The sequence below is a fragment of the Triticum urartu genome, chromosome 2 (genome assembly GCF_003073215.2).
Source record: "Triticum urartu cultivar G1812 chromosome 2, Tu2.1, whole genome shotgun sequence".
Lineage (NCBI taxonomy): Eukaryota > Viridiplantae > Streptophyta > Magnoliopsida > Poales > Poaceae > Triticum > Triticum urartu.
In genome coordinates, this window is record NC_053023.1 from 37890039 (window position 1) to 37895785 (window position 5747).

A 5747-nucleotide genomic window follows, 5' to 3' on the forward strand; every position below is an offset into this window, starting at 1 on the left:
AGAGAGCGATAAGGAAGCCATGGTAATTTAGAAGCCACGATGAGCAAGTCAGCAAGTTTTGGCCGACCGAATGGACGGAAAGCCGAACTCCCTAAAGAGTACGGCACATATTCCAACTGGATCATGCACTTCGACGCTCCAAAATGTTGTCTGGGGGCTGGCGTCGTTTTGACGTCCCCAACAGGAGATACAGTTCAATACGTACTCCAGATAATGTATACGGACTCCAACAACGCAGCCGAATATGAGGCCCTTCTTACATGGTCTCCGGATGGCAGTATCCATGGGCATTCAACGCCTAGAGGTGCGCGGGGATAACCTCGCAATATCCCAAATAAATGGAGACTTTGATGCCAAGGATCCAAAAATGGCAGCTTATCGCAACGCCGTCCTAAAAATGTCAGCTCGGTTCGAGGGGCTCGAATTTCACCATATAGCCCGGGAAAATCAATCAGGCGGCAGATGTCCTGGCACGCATCGGCGCAAAACGCGATGCCGTCCCCCCAACATCTTCTTGGAGAGGCTGTTCAAGCCATCCGTAGTATGGGAAGGGGAACCCGGAAATAACAGCCCGGACCCAACCGCACTGCCGACACCGAACACTCTGACATAATTGGAGGCTCTGCCAACGAAATAACATCTTCAGCCCCCAACGAAATAACATCTTAGCCCGCAGTAATAACATCGCCCCATGGACCAGAACCATTCCTAGCCTACCTACTAGGCAGGAACTCCCGAGGACCAAAACGAGGCACGCTGCATAGTGCGGCGATCTAAAGCCTATAAAGTCCATGAGGGAGAGCTTTATAAGAAAAGCACCACCGGAGTCCTTCAAAGGTGCATCTCCGAAGAGGAAGGGCGGAACCTTCTGGCTAGAAATTCATGCCGGACTCGGCGGTCATCACGCTGCAGCTCGGGCCCTTGTAAGCAAGGCCTTCTGTACAGGCTTTTATTGGCCGACGGCCCGGGCAGATGCTCAGGACTTAGTCCAACGAATGCGTGGTTGCCAGCTTTTTGCAAACCAAAGCCATATGCCACCCACCGCCCTCCAAACTATCCCCATCCTGGCCCTTCGCGGTCTGGGGCTTGACATGGTTGGACCCCTTAAAGGTGGAACCCACAAGCAAAAATACTACTGGTCATGGTGATAAGTTCACCAAATGGATAGAGGCCAAGCCTGTTAAACGGCCGAAATCGTGATAGACTTCATATCCGGGGTCGTACACCGTTACGGCGTCCCCCACAGCATCATCACTGATAACGGCACGAACTTTACGCGCTGAGGTAAAACTCTGGTGCAAAAACATGGGCATCAAGCTCGACTATCTTCAGTCTATCACCCACAAACTAACGGTCAGGTCGAGCGAGCAAATGGTCTAATCATGAGCGCATCAAACCCAGGTTATGTGCGTACCTCTAAGGAATCTAACATGCACGGTAATGAGGCTCGACTCCCTCTGGGGGTGCGGACCAGCATCGCACTACCGACGATACACACCATTCTTTATGGTAGTACGGCGCAGAGGCGGTTCTGCCCTGCGACATAATTCATGACTCACCTCGAGTGCGCATGTCGAAGAAAGAGAAGCCAGAGCTCGATTGGCAGGACAGTTTGGACGCTTGGAGGAGGAGCGTGACGTGGCAAAAGCCCGTTCCACATTTTATCAACAGCAGGCTCGAAGATACCAAAGCAGAGAAGTACGGGCCAAAAATTACAACGTTGGCGAATTAGTTCTACGCCTGCGACAAGAAAAAGGACAAACTCAAGCCCAAGTGGGAAGGTCCCTTCATAATTGACCAAGTCCTGACTGGTGGAGCGTACCGCCTGCGAGATGCATCGGATAACCGACTCGAGCCGAACCCATGGAACGCAGCCCGTCTCCGAAGATTCTATGCCTAGCGCTGGACTCTGTGTTCGTCTCCTTCCTCTGTCCATTTTTTTATAACTTCTGTCTTACATTTCTCTCCTTCTCTTCCTCTTCTCTTATAGCCTTTAAAGGCTCATAAAGTGACGCGCTATCCGCGCTCATTAAACCTGGGGGCTTCTTTAACAGAAGCTTATTTATACGGGCTTCATGCCCAACACATGTGTCACACTTCCGCATGTACCTTTATTCACCATTATATGCATCGATATGACTTAAGTTTTGGCCAAGCTGGGTTGCCTGGCTCCTGTGCTTACCCCTACGTTCCCGATTGTTCGGCTAGGGTAAAGGGAGCACCTCTGCGATTGTTACTGCCGGGTCAGCCGGATGTGTACCTCAGACTGGGTGAAGCCGAAGCTAGCGTTCTTAAGGGAATATTCGGTCGGTGAACTAAGATGATTTTACTTTTTATTTCGCCCCCAGATGTTTTTCCTGCGTCTCTTTTCGCAGTTGGACATGCACTTTAGGGCATGCTCCCAGGGAAAGGAACCCCTAACGGAACTATTCTCTCCTGGAAGATGTTTCTTACTAACCATGTAATATAACATAACTAGTTGGGCACTTGTCTGTTCAAGCACTAATGACCCCTGACGACGGCTCGGTCTCCATGCATCCAACTTCTTGTGACGCCCCCGATTCAATCGTACACTAATCATGCACGCAAATGTGTACGATCAAGATCAGGGACTCACGGGAAGATATCACAACACAACTCTACAAATAAAATAAGTCATACAAGCATCATATTACAAGCCAGGGGCCTCGAGGGCTCGAATACAAGAGCTCGATCACAGACGAGTCAGCGGAAGCAACAATATCTGAGTACAGACATAATTTAAACAAGTTGCCATAAGATGGCTAGCACAAACTGGGATACAAATCGAAAGAGGCGCAGGCCTCCTGCCTGGGATCCTCCTAACTACTCCTGGTCGTCGTCAGCGGGCATCACGTAGTAGTAGGCACCTCCGGTGTAGTAGGAGTCGTCGTCGACGGTAGCGTCTGGCTCCTGGGCTCCAACATCTGGTTGCGACAACCAGGAAGAAGGGATAGGGGGAAAAAAGGGAGAAAGCAACCGTGAGTACTCATCCAAAGTACTCGCAAGCAAGGAGCTACACTATATATGCATGGGTATCAAATGGAGTAAAGGTATCATATGTGGACTGAACTGCAGAGTGCCAGAATAAGAGGGGGATAACTAATCCTTTCGAAGACTACGCTTCTGGCAGCCTCCGTCTTGCAGCATGTAGAAGGGAGTAGACTGAAGTCCTCCAAGTATCATCGCATAGCAATAATCCTACCCGGCGATCCCCTCCTCGTATCCCTGAGAGAGAGCGACCACCGGTTGTATCTGACACTTGGAAGGGTGTGTTTTATTAACTATCCGGTTCTAGTTGTCATAAGGTCAAGGTACAACTCCAAGTCGTCCTGTTACCGAAGATCACGGCTATTCGAATAGATTAACTTCCCTGCTGGGGTGCACCACATACCCCAACACGCTCGATACCATTTGGCCGGACACACTTTCCTGGGTCATGCCCGGCCTCGGAAGATCAACACGTCGCAGCCCCACCAAGACCAACAGAGAGGTCAGCACGCCGGTCTAAACCTAAGCGCATAGGGGTCTGGGCCCATCGCCCTTAGCACACCTGCACGTTGCGTACGCGGCCGGAAGCAGAACTAGCCCCCTTAATACAAGAGCAGGCTTACGTTCCAATCCGGCGCGCGCCACTCAGTCGCTGACGTCACGAAGGCTTCGGCTGATACCACGACGCCGGGATACCCATAACTACTCCCGCGTAGATGGTTAGTGCGTATAGAACAAATGGCCAAACTCAGATCAAATACCCAGATCTCGTTAAGCGTGTTAAGTATCCGCGAACGTCGACCAGGGCCAGGCCCACCTCTCTCCTAGGTGGTCGGAACCTGCCCTGTCGCTCCGCCTCAAAGATCCACTCGCGGGTGCTCCTCAAGCCGACCCGTCTTTAGTCACCACATGTATCATGTATAAAGTATATAGTATATGCCCGTGATCAACTCCCGAGTGATCACGGCCCGATAGTATAGCATGGTAGACGGACAAGAATGTAGGGCCACAGATGGAAATACTAGCATCCTATACTAAGCATTAGGATTGCAGGTAAAGGTAACAACAGTAGTAGCAAGGACAGGCTATGCATCAGTATAGGATTAACGGGAAGCAGTAACAAGCTACCCTACTCTAATGCAAGCAGTATAGAGAAGAGTAGGCGATATCTGGTGATCAAAGGGGGGGCTTGCCTGGTTGCTCTGGCAAGAGAGAGGGGTCGTCGGTGATGTAGTCGACCACAGGGGCATCAGCATCGTCACGGGGTCTACCGGAGAGAAGAGGGGGGAAGAAACAGTAAATACATAGCAAGCAAGTGCATAACAGGACAACAAGCAGAGCTAGACGTGTTCTAACGCGGTAGTAGGTGATACCGACGAAGGGGGAAAGCCTCCGGGAAAGTATTCCCGGTGTTTCGCGTTTTCGGACAGATGAACCGGAGGGGGAAAGTTGCGTGTTTGATATGTTAGGGGTGTGTGGTGGACGAACGGGCTGCGTATCCGGAATCGTCTCGTCGTTCTGAGCAACTTTCATGTAGAAAGTATTTTCATCTGAGCTACGGTTTATTTTATATTAATTTTAAAAGACTTAATTCATTTTTAGGATTTATTTAATTATTTAAACTCAACATTATCCGAAACAGTAAAGGATGACGTCAGCATGACATCATGCTGATGTCAGCAGTCAACCGTGCAGTTGACTGGGTCAACTATGTGTGGGTCCCGCATGTCATTGATTGATTAGGCTAATCAGGGGTTAATTAAGTTAACTAGTAATTAGGTTAACCTAATCAAGATTAATTAATTTAATTTAATTAATTCTTTAATTAATTAATTAATTAATTTAATAATTATTATTTATCTAATTATTATTTTTTTAATTCTTTTTTAAAAAAACATCCTGGGCATGGGGCCCATCTGTCATAGGCCCCAGGGCATACAGGGCGCGGGCGACGGTTACGGACGCACGCCCAGGGGCACGCGGGCGTCGGCGCAGGCGGCCACGGCGGGGCACGACGACGGTCAGGGATGGGCGCAGCCCGGCTGGCCCTAGACGCCGGCCGGGACGGAGGAGGTCGCCGACCAGGGCAGGGGTCGCGGCTAGCGGGGCCTGGCAGCGGCGCGCGGGCCGGCAGGCATCAACGGAGGCAGGCCCGGCGGCGAGGAAGCAGGCCACGGGCGAGCGGGCGACGAGCGGCTGTGGCGTGAGGCAGGGCGGGGCGATGGCACGGGCGCAGGCTGCGGCAGGGCTGAAGCAGCGAACGGCACGGGCGGCGGCGCGTCGACGGGGAGCAGAGGCGGCCACGCGCGAGGCGCGGATGGCGCGACGCGCGCGCAGTGAGGCACCAGCGGGCAAGCGGCAGTGGCTGTGGGAGGCCAGCGGCGCGGCCGGCCGATGCGTGTGTGGCGAAGCGGGGAAGAGGAGAAGGAGCGGTGCTCACGGCGAGGTCGTAGGGCCAGTGGCAATGGGGGACGAGGAGGAGGTCGAGGACGACGGCGGAGCGGTCCGGCGAGGGCGTGTTCCGGCAAGGCGGCGTCGTGATGGCGGCGTCGTAGCTCGAGGGGTCCGGCGGGGAAGAGACGATGGGACGGCGCCGACGAGGAGGATGCAGGCCGGCGAGGGGGGGGTTCGGCAACGGGGAGGTCGAGGCGGAGGCGCGGTCCAGGCGGCGACGTGCGCGCGGGGGAGAGGGCCGAGGGGATCGGGGTAGTGGGGCGATGGGGGGGGGGTGCTCCGGT